This window comes from Canis lupus, chromosome 4, assembly GCF_011100685.1.
Source record: "Canis lupus familiaris isolate Mischka breed German Shepherd chromosome 4, alternate assembly UU_Cfam_GSD_1.0, whole genome shotgun sequence".
In the NCBI taxonomy this organism is placed as follows: domain Eukaryota; kingdom Metazoa; phylum Chordata; class Mammalia; order Carnivora; family Canidae; genus Canis; species Canis lupus.
The window spans coordinates 60,876,557-60,896,771 of record NC_049225.1 but is presented as its reverse complement, the minus strand read 5'-3'; the positions used below and the strand labels follow the sequence as shown (position 1 = coordinate 60,896,771).

The 20,215-nt window shown below is 47.9% G+C and overlaps 2 long non-coding RNA genes across 5 annotated transcripts in view; one reads left to right on the top strand and one right to left on the bottom strand.

The window, feature by feature from the left end:
• The first annotated feature begins 3,619 nt into the window (after positions 1-3,619).
• LOC102154501 lies at positions 3,620-20,028 on the top strand. Of its 4 annotated transcripts, none has more exons than XR_005358459.1 (6): positions 3,620-3,775; positions 5,112-5,341; positions 7,656-7,725; positions 18,189-18,242; positions 18,388-18,524; positions 19,823-20,028. It is a non-coding gene; the product is annotated as an uncharacterized LOC102154501 (long non-coding RNA). The 4 variants fall into 4 exon arrangements; XR_005358458.1 differs by lacking the exon at positions 18,189-18,242 and adding an exon at positions 7,320-7,460; XR_005358456.1 differs by lacking the exon at positions 18,189-18,242.
• LOC111095601 overlaps positions 11,110-20,215 on the bottom strand; it is a 28,825-nt gene continuing 19,719 nt past the window's right edge. The window contains exons 3-4 of the long non-coding RNA XR_005358461.1: positions 15,371-15,529; positions 11,110-11,318 (exon numbers count right to left, since the gene is read on the bottom strand). This is a non-coding gene — a long non-coding RNA (uncharacterized LOC111095601). The remainder of the gene's footprint in view (positions 11,319-15,370; positions 15,530-20,215) is intronic.

Genomic DNA, 20,215 nt, shown 5'->3' with positions numbered 1-20,215 from the left:
TGTATTCATTGGTCAAAATTCATGAAACTGTACTCTGGAATTAAGTGCACATTATTCTATGAAGTTGTATTCAGTAAAGTTGATTTTAAAGCTCCTCTTTAAAAAAAAAAAAATAAAGCTCCTCTTTTAATTACCAAGCTAAACAGGAAAAAAAATCCTTTAGAGAAAGAAGGCAAAAAATCTATATATAGGATTTGAAATAAGAATCTTTTTTTTTTTTTTTTTTTTTAAATTTTTTATTTATTTATGATAGTCACAGAGAGAGAGAGAGAGAGAGAGAGAGGCAGAGACACAGGCAGAGGGAGAAGCAGGCTCCATGCACCGGGAGCCCGACGTGGGATTCGATCCCGGGTCTCCAGGATCGCGCCCTGGGCCAAAGGCAGGCGCTAAACCACTGCGCCACCCAGGGATCCCGGATTTGAAATAAGAATCTTAAACTTAATGTTAAAAGGGCAGATATTCTAAATTGCTGATGTCTCTTTTAAAGCAAACTGCTTCTTCCATGAGCATTGTTGGCAGCTGTGCTCCAAGAGGAGAAGCCGTAGGGATGGGTTTCACAAAGAAGCACCTCCAGAGCTCCCAGTGGATAACCATAACCGGGAAGCGATGAGGGAATGCACACGTAGGGACCAGACTTGTTGGTGTAGGAGACACTCCTAGAGTAGTCCTTCTCAAATCATCTGTGGTGAAGAGCCAGGAGCCTTTTTATTGTTGTTCCTTGTTTGTTTGTTTTATAAAATAAAAAATCACATGTGCTAGAGGTCACAGCATGTCACATTGCTATGAAAGTCTCTAGACACTTCTCAGTACATGTGCTCACCCGGTCAGCAGACATGCACAGACTCGCCCAGCTCAGAGCACTGCCCTGGGCGCCCTGCAACTACTTGGGACCCACTTTGGGAGAGACCACGGCCCAGTGTAGGCAGACAAGGCTGGAGTCAAAGACAACTGGGTTATGTACCTGAACATGCCCTTGTTTGTAGGTAGTGGATCGTAAGGTCTAAGGAAATATGCTCACAAAGATTTCAGAACAGGTGCATGAGGTCAGAAAACACTGCTTTGAAAAACCTCATCTGGAAGCACCCAAAGGATGGTGAGGAAGAGAGGCCCGAATCACAAGATCTGTGAAGGTTGTTGCAACCAACCTGGTGGGCGACAGCCGGCACTTGAACCATGGTGGTGGGTGGGGAACTGGAAGAGAGAGGGTGCAGGCCAGAGGGCTAGGGAGGGATTGACAGCACTGGATCCACAGAGGGGAGACAGCCTGAGGGACGAAGGCAGGGTTGGAGCTGGGTTTGTAAGGTGGGAGGAGGCAGGTATTCTGAGACAGGAGGAGGGAAGAGAGGAATCTCGAGTCTGGGCCTCCATGTACCCAGGAAACAGGAAGTAAACTTCTTGGTATGCCAGGGTTCCCTGAGCCCGGCAGTCTCCTGAGGGCTGACTCTGCCTGCCTTGGCCTCTGGCCCAGCAATCCCTGACCCATCACCACCCACAGTGCCACCCACGGAAGGGGCGGGAGGAAGCTCATGCCTTGTGTGCGCTGTTTTCTGAGCCTGGTGTGCCTGCTTCCTCCCACCCATAGTCCACCTGTAGCTCCTCCTCACCTTGCAGGCCCAGCCCAGATGTCACTCCAGGCAGAATGAATCACCCTTCTCTACGCTGCCATGGCCCCCAAGCGTGTTAGAGCACACCATCACAGCATACGCTGCAGCATCACCATAGCGGTCATGGCCAGCTTCTAGATCGCCATGGGTGCCTCATGCAAGTGACCGTGCTCAAGACACAGCAGACACAAATGAGAAAGCACACCGAAGGAAGGCGAAGGAAGGACCAGAACAGGTGGGGAGCTGGTGAGATAGGCATAACAGATGTGGAGGTGAATAGGAACCAAGGGTCACATGAGTTTTCTTCCCTCTGCCCTTTGATACATGTACAGTAACCATTATTTGAGACTTTAAACTTCCTCAATCCCAAGTGTTTTAGGGGCTCTTCTCTGAGTGAAGAAATGCTTGCACCCCATCAGGGTAGAAATAATTCTCTGGGGTGAGTTAGCAGTGCCCAGAGCAGTATTACCTTTAAAGACCATAAGAAGGCAGATGGAAGACGATCTGATCATTGAGCTGGGGAGTCATCACCTTTGGTCTGAGAACAAGAATCAAGAGAGAAGCCAGGTAATCCCTCAGATCCATTGGCCCTAAAGTCACCGGCATGACGATGGAAACAGGTGACATTATCCCACACCTGGAGATGGAAGCCCCTGGGGGCAGAGAGCACCCACTGGTGGGGCCCTGGGGCTTGTGGCTCAGTCCATTCTGATGAGTGGGTGTCTTGCCATAGAGGATGTCACTTGCTTTGAGTAGCACATGTGACCACATCTTTTAGCAGAGGGGATTTTTCCCAGTGATTTTCTAAAGAGAAGAGACATCTACAGCATCGAGGGGAAGGGAATTGGGACCCAAAATGGAAGTACAAGAACCATCAGGCAGGAGAGGTTTCCGGTGGAAACAGGGATTCCTAGACATGAAACATTAATTCCACAGGCAAACCAGGACAGCAGTGAGCAAACGGAGATGGCAGGTTAGCCTAGTTGGAAGCCACCTGAGGGATCATTGCCTAACCCTCTTTCATAAAATAGAGTCCCAGAGAGGCAAATGATTGGGCCAAGTTGCCACAGAAGCCAGTGGCGGAGCTGGGCCTGGAGCCCAGGTCACCAACCAGCCTGCAGGCCCTTCCCTCGACGGCGCTGTCTTGCAGCATCCTCTGGACGTTGGCCTTCTTCACTTCCATGACTACAGCTACCAATTGGTACACACTAAGCAGGGGGTTCGCCAACAGCTGATGAACTGCTAACCGGGACATGGGACGGATGTCAAAGTTTCCCCGACACTCCAGTGTCCAGAGGGGTGGAAGTCAAAGTGGGGGGAAACCCCAAGAGAGCCGCCCTGTGCATCGCACTCTCTTCTGCCTGTCTGAGTCCGGCAGTGCCTCAGGAATCCTTCCAACTTGTTCTCTGGCAGCCTCTGTACCCTATGAAACACTCTGGTCTCCAGCTTGCACTAGGGAGCCTGTTCCCTCTCTCCACCTCGGGCCCTAAACTAGACACACACAAAGTCTCAAAAGGAATAAGGTCCCCTTCCTGGGTCCCCCTCAGCACAGCTTGGGGAGAGGACAGAGAACAGAGGCAAGTGGAGGAACAGTGGTCCAGGGTGCAGAGCTCCATCTACCTGCAGATGGCCCCTTCCGTGCACCACCTCCTGTGAGGTCTGAGTGGCTGAGGCAGTGATCCCCCCACCCAGCCCTCCAGGAGTCCATGGTCCCGGAGCTCAGGCCCTGGGGTGGGGCTGCCTGCAGGCGTGTGACAAGGTGTGCTTCCCCAAGGATGATAAGATCCAGGGATGGGCAGATAGCTGGCGCGGCCAGACTTTCAAAACAAGCATATACAGAAAATGAACATTGGCTTCTCCTGTCTCTCTTAACCCCAGGGCTATCTGTTTACAAATGTGGTGTTTTCTTCTTCTCCCTTCTCATGCCTGAATCTGTTCAGGAATGTCACATTCCAGCCTTTCTGGGCCGACCACATGTCACAGTGGCAGCCGTGGTAATGCCGAGCATCCCGGAATGTGGCATTTCTGAATGAGTCAGGCAGGAGTACGAGGCGTTCAAGAAGCAAAACCTGCCTCACACTCCTCTTCCATCAGGGGACCCCAGGGCTCCAACCCTTCGGTGGGGGTATTTAAGATTCTCGAAGACCACATGCAATTTACTGTCCAATTTGGTAAGTGATAAAAACAGACATGTTTTTACACCAATAATGCAGAGCCTACTTTCACCACTTGCAAATCTATGAAGTCCTTTCAGAGCCATACTCTCAATCGGTTCTTATAAAAATCCTTGCGAGGAAAGCCAGGGTGCAAAAGTGCAGAAAGCAAATGCCTCAGATCAGATGACTGGCGAGGGCCAGGCAGGTCTAGGAGCTGAGCTGTTGGAGGCGAGCAGACTTCGGGGCTTTTCCCACTACCCCGTCCAAGGTCTGTCCGCTCCGTCCTCCTTCAGAAGTAGATGTGCCCATTAATCCATGATGTGGCCTGGCAAACTCACTGGGGCTTTTCTAAAGCACTGCGGTAGAAGCTTTGCAATAAAGCAAATGAGGATTTAAATGAGGATTAAGTAGAATAAGGTTTGGGAAATGGCAGAGTGTCGTGGCTGAGAGCCATAGCTCTGGAGTCGCTGGCCCTGGAATCAGGCCCCAGGATTGCCATGTGCTAGCTGTGCGACCTTGGACGAGTCACATCACCTCTCTGGGTTCCGGTGTCCTCATCTGTGAAGCATAAATAAAATTAGTACCTGCTTCAGACGGCCCCGGAGGATTCCCTGCAATAAAGTAGGCAAAATAGCTTAGTGCAGTTCCTGGCACAAAAGAGGCACTTGATAAATATTTGCTGAATAATGAACTGGCAAGGTGGGGGTGTGCAGGAAGGGCCGGCTACCTCTGAAGCCAGCGCTCTTCACGTTTATGAAACACTGCCGTCCAAACATGCCAAGCATCTGGCACCAGACAATCGGGGTAAAAGGCGTTCTTGAAATAGCGAGGTGATTCTCCTTGAAGCCCCTTCCAAGCCTCAAATATCCACGCCGCTCACCTGCTTTCTGGGATCCATCCCAAGAGCCTTCGCGGGGGAGAAGCTTGGGAAGGAAACACAAGCTCCAGAGCTCTGTCTCCACACGAGGGAAGACTATGAAAAACAGCTGGGTAGATTTGGCTCCATTCTACACCCAAGGCCGGACGCTTCCGTCTTTGGAGCGCCGAGGGCAGAAGGAAGCCATAGGGAGAAGCTGCTGCAGAAGACGCCGAGGCCCAGAGAGGTGAAGCCGCTTGCTCGACGCTGCACAGCCAGGTGGTGGCAAAGCCAGGACCAGAACCCAAGCTCCTGACACACAGCCCCAGACTCCCTGCCACCACCTCCCTCATTACCCAGGATTTCAAAATCATTAGGGGACAGAAATAGTTCAGCACTAAGCTTTCTAAATCCCCACGGGCCCTCCCACAATTCCTCCTGAGGACAAAATTACTCAGGGAGAAAACTGTACTAAGAAGTCTTTTGAAATGGCAGAGGAGGGTGTCCCCCCAGACAGGAGCTCCTGAGAGAACCAGAGTTGAGACCCTGACTCCATCAGCGCATCATCTGGGCTCCACGCCTTGAACAACTTGTCTGCTTTTCGGCCTTCCGACAGCGAAGTGCCAGGCTGGTGAGCCCGCCGCCCTCTGAGAAGCGCGTTCCGATGTCTGGGCTGCGATGCCAACGGAGCGGCAGGACCCGCTCAGCCTTCAGGCCTTCAGCAGGTTGGGAGGAACAGGTTGCTTTAACCCCCTGTCATGTTCATTAGGAGGTGCCCCAACCACCCCACCCACGATTCCAAACAATGGCTCCGGCTCCGTTCTCACTGTCCTTCACAACTAGGTCATGGGCCTGGTTGGGGAACGGATTCTGGAACCCCAGGATATCCGAGCTGGGCAACAGCTCAGGAACGCTCTGGTGAAACTCCTTACCTCTCGACTGGGGGTGGGGGGGGGACAGAGGCCCAGAGGGAGAAGGGGCCTGTCCAAGGTCACTCGGTGGGGTCACGGTGAGAGGGCTGGCCGTTTGGCCCACCATCTCCCCTGACTTCCCCCGTTGGCCTGAGCAGTTCAGATGACAAAGCATCTTGACAGAGAAGCCGGAGCTCCAGGGCAGCAGGGAGCAGGCAGAAGCGCCCAGCAGACCAAGCTGCTGGGAGCACCTGGCAGCCCAGGGGGCCTGTCACCTGACAGTGCAGGTAGCCCAGCCCCGTGCTGCTGCTGCCACCAGGTGCTTGCATAACCCGGAGCCACGCCTACCTCAGACAAGCACCAAAAGGAGAAGGGAGCTGTTCCCCTTCAGGTGTGCCCGCATCGCGTCCCTGGAACTGGATTTCCCGAACAGAGAAGTCACCTGGAGAAGGGACACTTTAGTTCACAATAGGAGCCATGTAAATTAGTTGCAAGGCGAGACAACCCTAAGTCTTGGAGCTGAGTGGCATTACTGAGGAATTTCTTTTTCCTTGTGAGGCAATTTTATTAAAATGGCAGGCATGGTTCTCTGAGAACGTATACTTCTGGAATTGAATAACCCATGTATAGGTAAAGTCTGGAAAGCTTGCTTGTAGAAGTCGTTGCCTCTTGTTGGGATTTGAGCTCCGGGTTTGTGGGACTTTTCTGTTTGGGTTTTGGTTGCCAGGAGTGGGGTCCCTTCCAAATATAGTCCTTGGAGAGGTGATTCAGTTACCCACAAACAAAATAACAACTCTCCAAGAAACGAATACTTGGACATGGGTAGGAACCATGCACAGAATCACAAAATAAATTCTGGTTCCTAAAGTCACCTTCAGGAATAGCTGATAGAGGAAAGCTTTTTGTCTCAAAGAACAAAAATAGCATAGGCACTTCCACGAATCACTCTTGAAACCATATATTCCTTCACACACCAACATTCAAAAGCTTCAGACGTTCATGTTTTAGACCAAATCCTTGAAGTTTGAAAAGAAAAAGAGATGTGTGTTTTCAAGACAACCAACGAAGGTTCTTAACAGCAAAAAGCAGGAAAACTTTACCTTCCTGTAGTTGCTAGCCTAGGCAATGCTTATCCTCCCCAATGTAGACTCTCTCGATCAGGTGACAGTCCGACTATGAAGAGGTCTGGTAAACAGAAGGCACTCAATTCATGTTTGTTTTACAAGCAAGGATAAGAAAGATAATAATTTTTGTGGAAATTTAAAATAAAAAAAAATCCTGGTCAAAGCTTTGGAGAGTGTTAAGGGAAATGGAAAATGCTGGCTCCATGTCTCTTTGAACAAAGACTGTGAGAGGCTAATGGTGCGACTCACACATACTGAGTACCTTCTGTGTGCCGGGTACCGAGCTAAGTGCTTCACATCAACTCCTGCATCCCATCCTCACCATCACCCTGTGCGCAGTAACCATCTCGTTAGTTCCACTTTCCTGGCTGAGTAACTGAGGATTAGGGAAAGTGAGAAATTGGCCTACTAAATGGCAGAGCTGGGATCAAAACATCTTATTTCAGTGCCTGTTTCTTAAATCATTATGTCCTACTGCCTGCCAATCTAAAGAGTTTCTGGTAATTTAGTTAATGAGGGCCCTCAGTGGACAGTATGTTACTTTCATGAATTAGCAGAAAATAAACTTCAAGCTGAGCATGTGTTCTTAAGTACCACAGTTTGGCTCTCAACCTGGTCCCAAGAATGCTGGGGCTCTTCATTCAGCAAACACGGGTTCCTTCATTCAGATCCCTACCAGCGGCTTCGACAGGGCAGCTTCTATACTTAATATGGATTATGCAGAAAGAAGGGACACAGGGTCTTCGCCCGGGAGTTCCCAGCCTAGTGAAGGGAACAGACTAGATGCTGCCTTGTGACCACTCAATATGGTAGGTGCCACAGGAGGGGTAGGTGTGGGGTCCTAGGAGCAGTGGGACATGGTGGTTATGTGAATTCATGGATTATAGAGTAGGGGAGACCTGAGATTGAATCCTTCCCCCTCCACATACAAGGGGAGGCGGGTGACCTGGACAGGTTCCTCAACTTCCTGACCTTCAATTATTATCACTTTTAAATGTTGACAGCAATATAGTCTCTGCACCACACCACTCTTCCATGGAATAACGCCTGCTCCAGCGCACGGCCTCACACACGGTAAGTGCTCCATAAATGGAGACCATTAGGGAAGGCTGGTCTAGGGAATCCGGGAGGCTTCTACACAAGACTTGGCCAAGACGGCTGAGTAGAAAGTGGCCATTTCAGGAGGAGAGACTCCAGACAGAAGCAAGAAGGGGTGAACGTGCATTGCATGCTCAGAAAAAAAGAGGGGTTTGCAGAAGAGAACCAAGGCCACAACTGGAGATACAAGAGTATCAAAAAAAAAAAAAAAAAAGGAGTGTTTGGCAGTGGTCAGTACTCTGAGCAAACGTATGCAAAAATGTATATAAAAGGAATTCATCAGAGCACTGTTTGTAATAAAAATGAATGCATGTATGAATGAATGAATATGCAAATACATACATACATAGAAACAACCTCAGTATCCACACAAAGAAGATTAGTTAAATAAATTATGATGTGGCCATATAATGGGACACTGGGCATTTTTTTTAGTGTCTTGTATCTATTGTACTTAGAGAAGGAGCCAGAGAAGAAAAGAAAAAGGGGTGTGCTGCAGAAACCTTGAAGGAAGGTCCAGGGAGGGACAAGGGAAGAATAAGAATAAGGTCAATCCAGTGAAAGGGATACATTTAGGGACGGAGGGAGAGAGGGACGGAGGGAGCAAGAGAGCAGGAGAGAAAGAAGGAGACGGTGGTCAGTGGTCGCCAATCCTGAGTTCTGAGAAAATGGTGAGTGGCAAAGGGGGCAGGAGGTGGTTTCCTGGTCAGGAGAGGTGGAGGAGTGTGGTGAGTTCAGGTTGGGGGACCTGATTTCTGACTGCACCCAGAAGTGACAGGAGGCAGTTGCTCCTAATTGGACCCAGGGAAAGGCATCCCAGTTGGCAAAGCCTGGAGGGATGGGCGTTGCGGGGGGGCTCCCATTCCCGGACTCTGCATCCCAGATTTCCAGGCTTCCTCGTGCCAACACCCTGTGCTCTCTCCAGTCATAGCTCTTTGTTTTCTGTAGTGTCCCCGGGGATGTGAAGGTGAGGAAGGCCAGAGGGTGGGTGGCCTGTGGCTACAGCTACTAACAATGCTGCTTCCGGGTATTTTGTCCCTGGTGGAATAGGAATTTTTTTTTTTGCTAAGGGAGGGAGACACAGCTCTCCAGAGTATACTAGTAAGGCCTGAAGGTTCTCAGAACCAAAGCTTTTCTTCACACCCTGGATCCCTTGGGGTTGGTCAGACCCTGATTGTTCTGTCTGAAACTATAACCAGGAACTCATTCGTATTGATAATTTCACCATTGCTGAAATCATCCTCAGCAAGTAGAACGTGGAATGTGGAAAGAGAGAAGAATGAGGAAAAAGGAAAAGAAGGGGAGAAATGAGAACAGAAGGGAAGGTGATTCTTTAAATCTCAGAAGAAGGTGTAGGTGATAAAGAGAGATGTGTACCTGCAGCCAGATGGGAGGGTTGAGGATGCTGAGTAGAAACCTGCGACTATTTCCTCTAGGTCACTGAGAAGCACTATGGAGCTGAAGGGTTCCATGCAGGGACCCATCCACATCCTCTCATCCTTGGAGGCTGGCTCAAGAGAAGGAATGACAAGCACACAGTTCAAACTTTTCTCGAGCCAAAAATCTAAGGAATACCCACCCCACTTAGGGGAGTAGGGCAGGGCAGTCCTCCTGGGCTGGGCTAAGCAGAGGTCTATGCCAGAGGAAGTTTAGTCCAGAGGAGATCAGCTGACATCATCTAGCACCCAATGACAGTGATGCTGGACCTTCTCTGCTGTTTTGAGATTCAGAGGGCCAACAGCAACAAGAAGACCAGACCCTAAAGGCACAGTGTCTAAAAATACCAGAGCTCGAAAGAATCTTAAAGATCTTCCAGAAAGAATTTATGATTTCCTCCTCTCTGTCTCTGTAGCCCTTTTCACAGATAGCATGCTGTGCTATAATTTATGGTCATGCATCTATCAAAAAACCCTATTTTATCCACTGGTGCATTGGCGAAATGCGATCTCATTCAGGGTCCACTCCGTGAATGCTTGTGAGCGTTTGTTGCACCTAAGTCTTTCCCCCTCATTTTATCAATGAGAAAAAAAGAAATCCAAAAAACTGAAGAGACATTCCAAGTATTAACTTGCCCAGGCTATTGACATGCTGGCTGAAGGCTTAGCTCCAGGCTGTAGCAATCAGGCCAAAACATGAAAGCTTTCCATACTGTGTGGTGAAATGGAGAGAAATCGGTCTCAACACACGGTGTGTACAGCGCAGGCACAGCCTGGCAGCTACAGTTTGAAAACTGCCTTATAAGCAAAAGGGATTCACAGTATCTGGCTAAGGAGGCCAGGCCCCCAAAAGATGCTCTCACCCTAACAGTAGAATATATGAGATCAATCTTGCATGAGGAAGGGCTCCATCTCTTGCCTGTTGAATCCTCTCAGATGTGTTCAGAAAGCACTTTAAGGGAGTAAGGTGTCCTGGTGAGTGGCTGAGTTGTGTATCAGGGACCGTGAAGGGTCAGTCTTTGGATTCACTCCTTACATAACAGCCTTTGACCTTAGACAAAAAGAGAGAGGATGGAATCCTCTGACACAGTACCTGCTGAAGTGTTCCCTCAGAACACTAGTCCCTGCATATTCTTGGAGAGAAAAACTTTGCTTTGTGTGAACAAGAAATATGGACACATGCTGTGTGTGTCTGAACCTGCTCTGGAGGAGCCATCATATGCATTAATGCATTAAAGGTGCTGAGAAATCCTGCAGTGAGGAATTAAGGTTGAACTCTGCTCAACCCGGTATTGCACAAAATTATGTCAGCACTTTTCCCATGCCATGCTTAGGATAATGGCTCTCTGACTTTCTTTGTTCACAGTACAATTTGAAATTCTGGAATTTGTGGGGCACCTGGTTAGCTCAGTCGGTTGGGGGTCTAATTCTTGGTTTCAGCTCAGGTCATGATCTCAGGGTCATGAGATTGAGCCCCATGTCAGGCTGGGGGTGGAGTCTGCTTGGGATTCTCTCTCTCCCTCTACCTCTACTCTCTCCCCACCCCCTTAAAAATTCTGTAATTTGGGGCAACACACTTAAAATCAGTAATATGGGCAATGTGTATGGACACATCTAATTTCTAACAAGGTCTCTCTATAGGATAATCAGATTGCGTGGTTCACTCTGCCCCTCAGTCCTGAGCTAAAGATTGACTTGAACTTGGCTCTGCCCTGATCAAGCTTTCTAACTCCCAAAACCAAGCTGTCACACCTTCCAGAAAAGTCTTCCTTGGAATGCCTTGCCATCACATCACAACTCTCTGAAGCCAGCTGACCCCACTCTGCAAGATATCACGTCATCCACTTAGCTCAGAATTCTCCCCAGTAGGCATCATTGCATGGTGTGATGTGCAGCTGAAACAAAAATAAATTTTACACACATCGATGTTTGGCAGCGCATTTGTAAATGCTTTAAACCACTCAAGCTGAGAGCACTGGCGCTGGAATTGGTATTCCAAGAAGAAGGACTGTGGAGAAGAGGTACTCGTGAGGTTATCTTGAGCCAGCTCTTGTCCCTCAGGAGGCCTGCAGGATTGAATGGGACAGAGATGGGCAGGCCTGCGGGACCCCTGGAAGCCGATGTCTGAAGTCCCTGAAACACAGCAATGGGAAGTAGCATGTAAATCCCAATTTCCTGTTTCCAGTGACTTAAATAACACATTTTGTTGGAAGGACTTCAACGTTCACTTATTTAATTACATGCTTGTGATTTGCTATTTTTTAAAGCAACCTACCAGAAAAATACGGTAACCCTTAATTAATCCTCATTAGGGAAATCTTGATGTACAAAAGGGCATCAGACAAAAGCAAAGACGCCTGCATTCGCTTCCTGACTCTGCCCTGCCCCCTCTGAGGTTCAATGTCCTTAGCAGCAAAAAGATAGGTTAGATTTGGAAACTTGTAGAATACTTTCAATGCTAATACTATTCTGATTTCTAATAAGTGAAAAATACTATTCTGGTTTCTAAAAATGCACGAGTTAGTTTTAAAATTAATACATTAATAAAATTATTAATCATTTTAAATAATAAGTTTATTGCTAAATTGATAAAATTAGTTTAAAAAGCAAATAAAGCATCATGAACAAAATAGCTATTTAATGATTATTTACCATTACCATTTATTTAAAACAACATGCCAGGCATTGTTCTAAGTTCTTTGCATGTTATTATCTATTTAGTCTTACAGCATTCCTCCCTGTGAGCTGATGTTATTATTAGCTTGTTTTACAGATATTAAGATATTAATCTGTTACAGAGATTAAGTCGCTTGGCCAGGACAACATTGATAGTAAGTAGTGAAGCTGGAATTTGAATCCAACAAGCTGACTCTACACCACAATGCTGTTGATTTTCCAAAAAAAAATCAAGCTTAGAAGTATAGTAACAGAAGCTGGAGTGTTTATCTATCATATGAAATGCATTTGAAATATAAAGGTTGGAAAGAACATACAAACTCCTAAAGGGGAAAGATGTCTGAAAGGGGCTGGGGTGATAACAAAACTAAACTGTCCAGCCAGAACAGAGATTGGAATCTATCTCACACACGCCCAGCGACCTGACATGTTGCACCCAGGATCGCTAAGTTGCCCGGGCAAGATTCCGGAGCTGGGTTCGAGAAGGAGTGAGGAGTGCAGGGCAAGCCCCAGAGAGAGGAAGCTGGCAAGCATCCAAGGGTAGGTGGTGGGAACCTGACAGTGGAAACTTAGAATCTGTACATCTTCCAGCTACTTGGAAGCCTAGAGGTCATCCCCTCAAACCTCCCACCCAAAGCAGGCATTCCTGTTACAGCCCTCTGGTGGGTGTTTACCCAGCCATGCCCGAATCTTCCCAGAGGAGCTTGCTCTGCTTACCAGAAAGCCTTTTCTCTTGCTGGACACCCTAAGATATTAGAAAGCTCTGCTCCTTTTAATGAGACAAAATATATCCTATGGTGGTTTCTACTCTATGCCCTGGTTCTACCTCTGGGGGACCCAAAAGTGACATGTGATCCTCCCCCTTTCCTATGATAGGCCACAGAAATTGGGAGACTCACTGAGTCTTTTACCACCAAGCTAAATAAAAAGCCTGGCTGCTGTGGATGTTCCTCACGGGGCAGCTCTTGCCCATCACCACCTCATCACCATCCTATGGGCCTTGTTAGACTGGCCATGGCCACAACCTACTCACCATAGTGTCCACTGTAGGACCTGGCCAGGACCTGCCACGTGGTAGTAGGCACAGTAGGACTGGTTGTTTGAATTAAACTGAGCAAGGAAACTGCAAGAGGAAAATACAGCAAAAAATGCAAGTCTGGGGATGCCTGGGTGGCTCAGTGGTTGAGCATCTGCCTTTGGCTCAGGGTATGATCCTTGGGTCCTGGGATCGAGTCCCGCATCAGGGTTCCTGCAGGGAGCCTGCTTCTCCCTCTGCCTGTGTCTCTGCCTCTGTGTGTGTGTGTCTCCCATGAATAAATACATAAAATCTTAAAAAAAAAAAAAAGAGAGTCTGGGGTGTCAGCAACATTGCATAGACAGTACTCAGGGGCATGTCTAGATCTGGGGCAATTTTGCAGATCCTCCCTGAGAGAAGCCATCTTCCCCACATGCTGTAGTTGGGGTAGGAGGGCACTGATCCCTGCCCAACACTTGAAAGGGGGCATTTTGGGGATCAGCGTTATGACACCAGTGCCTCAGCCCAGGGCCTAGCCCACAGTGGCAACCAGAGAAACACCAAACAAACGAAGGGCAATAGTAGCTTTTTGTGTTCCTACTGCGTGCCACGTTCTTCTGTGCATTATACATATCATCTGATGCACATCTTCCAGAGTGGTGATTAAATTATAAATATACCCATTTTACAGACAAGGAAACCACAAATCCAAGAGGTTGGGAAGTATGCCCTAAGTGACTCAACCAGTAGTAGGTAGAAAAGCCACAGTTCCAACCCAGACGTGCCTACCTCTAAAGTCCATGCTTAACTGCACTATACCGCCTCCTAAAAGCAGAAAGGAAAGATGACAAGGAGACAGGTAGAAAGACTAGGGGCCAGGAAAAAGAAAGAGCATGGGAAACAGCTCTGTGAACTGTCAATCTCTCCATAAAAGGAAGCATCAGGACCAGTGTGAGAGAAGGGCCCCTCTAGACCAGTCCCCATCCAGGTTTTCTAACCTAGAAATCAGGGGTGGAAAATCCAGATTCTGATGTCCATGCTTGGCACGCAGGCAGTTTCGGGGTTGAGTTTTCAGAGCTTGGAGGCACATGAAGACATGCATCCTTTTCTCTAAGTGCAGTTGGCAAACACAACTCTTTGCCCCCGTCCAGTTCCAGAGATCTAGCTACAGTGAGGCCAGGCCAGCCTCCAAAGTCTTGGTACACTCCTGGTAGGGTGCACCCTTGCCCCCAGGTATGCCCTCCTCTACCCCAGACACTCCTCCAGGATCTGCTACCCTTCACTGCATCTCTTAAACACAAACATTATCTGGCTTTTGCCCCAATTTAGGTCACAAGGGTTTTGCACGGCTTTGTGCGTCCTGTGTCCAGCTTTGTGTTTGACACCTGTCTTAAAAGAAATCACAGCTGAAATCCCCCATCCAAGCTGTGCATACACGGGTGAATGACACTGAGCCATGCAGGCACTATGCACAGGGCGAGGAGCCAGTGCCCCTATCAAGAAGCCTGTGCTCCCCAGCCCATTCCCTTCAATCCAGCCAGAGAGATCTCACATCAACAGCAAACTGAACCTCATCGCTTTCTTTATTCCTCTACTTGAAACTTTCATGGCTGTCCACTGTGTTTAGAATATGAACTAAAAGCCCAAGAAGCCCATCAGATCTGCTACCTGCCCCCCACCCAGGTTCACCTGTGTCCCTGCTCCTGCATGGGCCAATTTTCAGAGCCTCAAGGTACACGCTGGTCCCTTTGCCCAGACAAGCTCTCTCCTGCTCCTTCTGAACCTCATGTCCTCCAAGCGGGCGTCACTCAACACAGGATTATTCCCCTAACAGAAGGCCTCGAAAGCACCTCCACTCCCTCACTGCATGCCTTTAATTGTTGTTGGTTCAATGTCTATTCCCCTGCTAGAGTCTAAGCTTCATGAAGCCACGGACCAATCTACTGTGCTCACCATTGTCTCCCCAGAGCTATAGTAATCATGGAGGCAACATTTGGTTGTATGCAGGGTTCTCACCCAGCTGCAAGCTCTAGTTGGTGTCTGCCTCGGGCAACTCCCTCCCAGACACTAGGCCTCAGTTTCACCAGCTAAAAGGAGGCAGATGGCTGAAGGACCTCGGAGGCCTCTCACCATGCTAATTTCTAGGTTCCACTTGAGAACATTTACTTGTAGCATCAGCCCTGAGCATAATCATTCTAGAGCACCATGAAGGAAGACCCTGGGAATGTAACTCCCTCCCTGTGGTGTGGGCTGTGTTTACAAAACAAACCCAAGAAATCATCATAAATCATTCCAAGTGGAGCTGCCTGGGTTGAAGCAACAAGACAAAAATACTTCTGGGCACTGCTCCTCTGGGCCCCCACCCAGCTGAGGAGAAGCAGGGCCAGACAGGCTGTGCCCTCTGAAGAGTTAGCTGCTGGCTTTTTCTCTCCCTACTGGGCCCCTCAGTGGGGACTTCTCTCCTACCTTTCAGACTTTTAATCCTTGCCATTACCTGCAGTGTCCTAGTGCCTCGCAAAGGGAGAAATGACCCAGGAAGACCAGGGACTGGTGTCAGAAGATGCCTCTTCTGAGATATGTTAACCCTCCACAACTTTTTCTTTTGTTCTGATCTGATCGGTCAAATAGAGGATATAACATCTGCTCTGATGACCTTAGAAAAACACAGAGGAGAAATATTTGTTAAATCTTAAAGGGCTACATAAAGGCAGGCATACTTTTGGCCATTGTTTCTGGCTGGCTTGCTGACTAAAACGTGGCTACCCAGAGGCCCAGCATTTTCTCTCTCACTGGGAAATGGAAAGCCTGGTCCCCAGGTCAAAAAATCTCAGGCATCCAAGTAGCAGGTGGTTCAATCACCCCGGACTGGCTCAGCTTGCCCTAAAGGTAAACCTAATTCAAGCCTTACACAGTGTCCCTGACTTGGGGTCAGGGGCCTGAGCTCTATGCCAGATCCGGTTCCAAGAGCTGGATGCAAAAGCACCTGGGGCCTTGTGATCCTGGGGACCTTGAAGCCCTGATGTAGCAGAGGGGTTCAATTGTGTACCTTTCCAAACAGGCCTTGATTGAGTTTCTCTCTGCTGTTTAAGGCTCCCTGAACTTCAGTTTGCTCTTCAAGAAAACAGAGAGAGTTGATTGCCCTGCATATTAAAAGCTACGATGGATATAATGCATTTAGTTATATATATATATATATATAGGATTTTATTTATTTATTCATGAGAGACACAGAAAGAGAGAGAGGCAGAGACACAGGCAGAGGGAGAAGCAGGCTCTGTGCAGGGAGCCTGATGTGGGACTCAATCCCGGGACTCCAGGATCACGCCCTGGGCCGAAGGCAAGTGCTAAACCACTGAGCCATCCAGGGACCCCCTGCATTTAGTTTTATAAACATGTCACGTGGTAGGCATTTTAAAAATAATATTATTATTGTTATTGTTGTTGTCATTTATATTCCAGGGCTCTCACACACACCCTGGTCTTCTCTGCATTCCCTGAGTGCTTTTTCCACTTCCTGCCCTGTCTAGCCTTGCCTTGTCCTTCCTGTTTTCCTCTAACAACATTGCTAGACAAAGATTTCTAAATTTACCTTATAATTTACCTAATTTTACTCAGTATTGCTCAGTAAATGCCTCTGGAAACAAAAATTCTAGACAAACAAGTCTCTTGGTCAACAAGTGTACCAAATTGAAGCACCATGATGGCTATCTCTGGGCATTGGGGCAACATGGCACAGGAAATCAAGTCCCAGACTCCTTGGAGTTGAAATGTCTAGACCCAGCTTGGCCAAGGTGAGAATTGCCATAGGATTTAACATCCCTGACCTCTCAGTCTTCCTATCTATACAACTAAAACATCTATTTCTGGATGCTTTGTCTATAAGCCTTTTCTTCTAGCTAGATAAAAACCTGTTTCTCTAAGAAATCTTCTGCCAAAGGCCAATACATGCAATACGTAGTAGAACAACAGCTCTGTATATAGAAGGGGCCAGATAGGCCTTCTTGCATTCGCACTGTCTTGCCCCTATGCCTCCTCCCCAGGGCAGCCAAGAAGCTCCCATGGGCACCCATCAGGCTTCGTAGAGTCCTGCTTACATAACTGTGCCAGTGTCCTCAGTGGTTGAGTGGGAACTACTACCACACACAAGGTTGTTTGTAAGAATTAAATGAGGTAACATGGATAAAGCCCCCAGCATAGTGCCTGTACTAAAGCACTCAAGAATTGTTAAACCTCACTAGTACTGGTACCGCCACTCGATGGCCAAGGTGCCCCTCACCCAGAAACATTAGGAATCTGTGATCGTGCAGATATGTCATAAAAATGAGCCCATGTACAAAAATTATTAATTACTCCACCCTCCATTAGGGCCCTTCCTCTGTTTTTATGGACACAGGAGGAGATATAATGTTATATCACAAGATGGATCAATTCTGTTTCTATTGAAAGCATGTTTTATAAAACAATACTTCAATATTTTTTGCATTCCTTGATTCTTCTGACAAACAGAGCTTCCATTCTGTATACTGGGGTTGGTACTGGGAATAAAAATAGAAGGGACAAGTAAAGAAAAAGAGAACTCAAATTAACAAAGCAGCCAGTCTGTGTTTAGTGCCTAGTGGCCCATGCTGTCATTTGTCCAACAAATATTTATTGTGCAATTACTATGAGTGGGGCAGCATGCTGAGGACATGCAACAATGAAGAAAAGCCAGCCCCCCGTCATGTGGAGCTTGCTTTCTAAGGGGTACCAATAGGGATTATGTGGAAAGAAGGATTCATTGGAGCTGAAGGTACAAAAGGTGGAGTGGGGGAAGGAAAGGCATCCATAGTGCAGAGAATAATACTTACTTCGGCAGGGTTCAATTCCAGAGCGGAACAAGGGTGTAACCCCAGGTGAGGTGGGGCTAAAGGGAACAGCATGTACAAAGCTATTTATCCAAGGATTTCCAAGAACACTACTGTTTGCTTCTATTAATTCGCTCCTCTAGGAGGACACACACTGCTTTTTTTGGGAACCAACTTTTTGCATTCTAAATAAGCTCTTTTATAAACAGTTACTGTAGGGACACTTGACATAAGCAACATGATTTTGAATGATCCTAGCATTAATCTTCTCTTCCTGAGTAATAGGCCAGAGTCTTGTTTCACTAGAACTTTTCATTCTGGGAAGTTAGTTTGACAAGACTTAATTTCCTATAAGGGACACTGAGAGTGACTTTCAATAGAGGGCCCAGGAAAGAGCTAAAGATATGAGGAAGACCCAACTTTGGACCCTAGATTCTTGTTAATAGAACTTCCTGTCTCTCAACCCAGTTCCTCTTTGGTAAAACGTGAAGCCTGACACTCCCCACAAGACAGGACTACCAGGTGAGACAACAGATGGGAAAGTGACCTTAGGACATATAGAAGCCATTTGTATTTATTTTAATAACTTCCTTTCTTTCTTTGTTTTCCTTGCTCCTGAGTATAATGAAATTGGATAAATTTTTTGGCTCCATTTGTTCTGTTTCAGATGGAAGGATCGATATCTAACAATGGCATTGCAATTCTCTTGGGCTCACGTGTCACCAAAGAATCTCTGATACAATCTATCAGGGAAGCCCATTCAAAGAGCCTCCTTGGGCTGATCCTAACAGCCTAAGATCCAAGGTGAGCAGGATCCTCCCCATCCCCACCTGCTTAAAGACAGCCACTCTGAGCCAGAGTCCAGTTCCCAGGACCCGACTGTCTGTTCCACACTTCCCGGAACTTTTTTTTTTTAAGATTTTACTTATTTATTCATCGTACACGCACACACACACAGAGGGAGAAGCAGGCTCCCCGCGGGGAACTTGATACGGGACTTGATCCCAGGACCCCAAGATCATGCCCTGAGCCGAAGGCAGACACTCAACCACTGACCCACCTAGGTGGCCCACGTCCTGGAAATTTTAAGCCTAGACAAGCCTCTGTCCTTCATCCCAGGGTGCCTCTTCCTCCATCACACCTGCCATACCAGCTCTTTCCCTCCCGTGCTTTTCACATCTGAATCCCCCACTTACTACCTGTGTGTCCTCAGATTGGTTAAGATCTTTGTAACTCATGGACTTTTTTAATCCATAAAAAAGACATGATAAAAAAAAATCTGCCCCCTAGGATTGTTTTCAGGATTACAGGTGATTCTGCGTCCTAAAGACTTCACACAATTCAAGGCAATTCTCAATACTCAGAAAGGACCTATTACAGTTGCTATTACTCATATTTCCTTCCTTCCCTCCTTCCCCCACTTCTTTTCTCCCTTCCTTCATCCCTCCTTCTACCTCTTGCTTCCTTTTTACCCTGTTCTGTCACTAACCCTGGCCTTCTCCTTCCTTCCCCAGCCCCTGCCTTCTGCCTTCCTCTCATTCCCTGCCCTTGCCCTCATGTGCCCCTACCTCCCCTCACCCTGACAGCTTCCCCAGCCATGAGTCATGGGAGTTTGCTCCCACACTGGCTCCCGAAAGCCTCTGGCCAGCAAGCTGGCAGGCTGCAGGGGCAGACACAAGCCCAGGGCGGGAGGCGCAGCTGCCAGGGCCAGAACTTGCCAGATGGAGCCAGCCTGGTACTTGACTTCAGGCTACTTCTAGGACTTAAATATGCATTTATGAAACCACCGGCCATTATTTTTGAGAACCACAAGAGACCCAAAGTCCCTGAGGATGAGGAGAGGATAAATGTTGTATTGCCCATCTTTGCTAAAGGAAAAAGGTGGGGGAGAAAGATTGATTCTGGTCATTTCAAGACCTTCTTTTGATATCTGGGAAACTCTGCACTGAGTGGTCACTCCATCTCAAGAGCAGGGGCCCGTGGCTGAGCTCTCAGGTTCTTCTTAGCTCCTTCTTTCATCCCTTGTCTCTTTCCCAGTTTGAATTTGGTATCTAATCCTGACACCACTGACCTTTTCTCTCTCTCCTCTTCTGGACTCCCAGCTCCTGGAGGACGGCCCTTTGCCCCATTGCACCGAATTGTCTTGGCCCTTTGCCATGGGGGTTAGGACCATGTGATTTGGAGTCAGACCAACCTAGGATTCAAGACGATCTCCACTACTTTGTTCTTGGGACCTTGCATGGACTGGTCGATTTCTCTACCCTCATCCGCCCACGTGCTCATCCAATAAAGACGTACTGAGCCCTTAGTCCCGGGCGCTGTTGCCAGGTGTTGGATGTAGAGCAGTGTAACAGGCAGGCGGCCTTTGCCCTCATGCCACTTAGAGCGGGGTGGGGTGGGGAGAGAATGAGTGAAATCACAGACAAACAGTAACAAAACAATACATCACGATGAGCACTACAAGCAAGACACTCAGGCGTGGAGCTCAACAATGT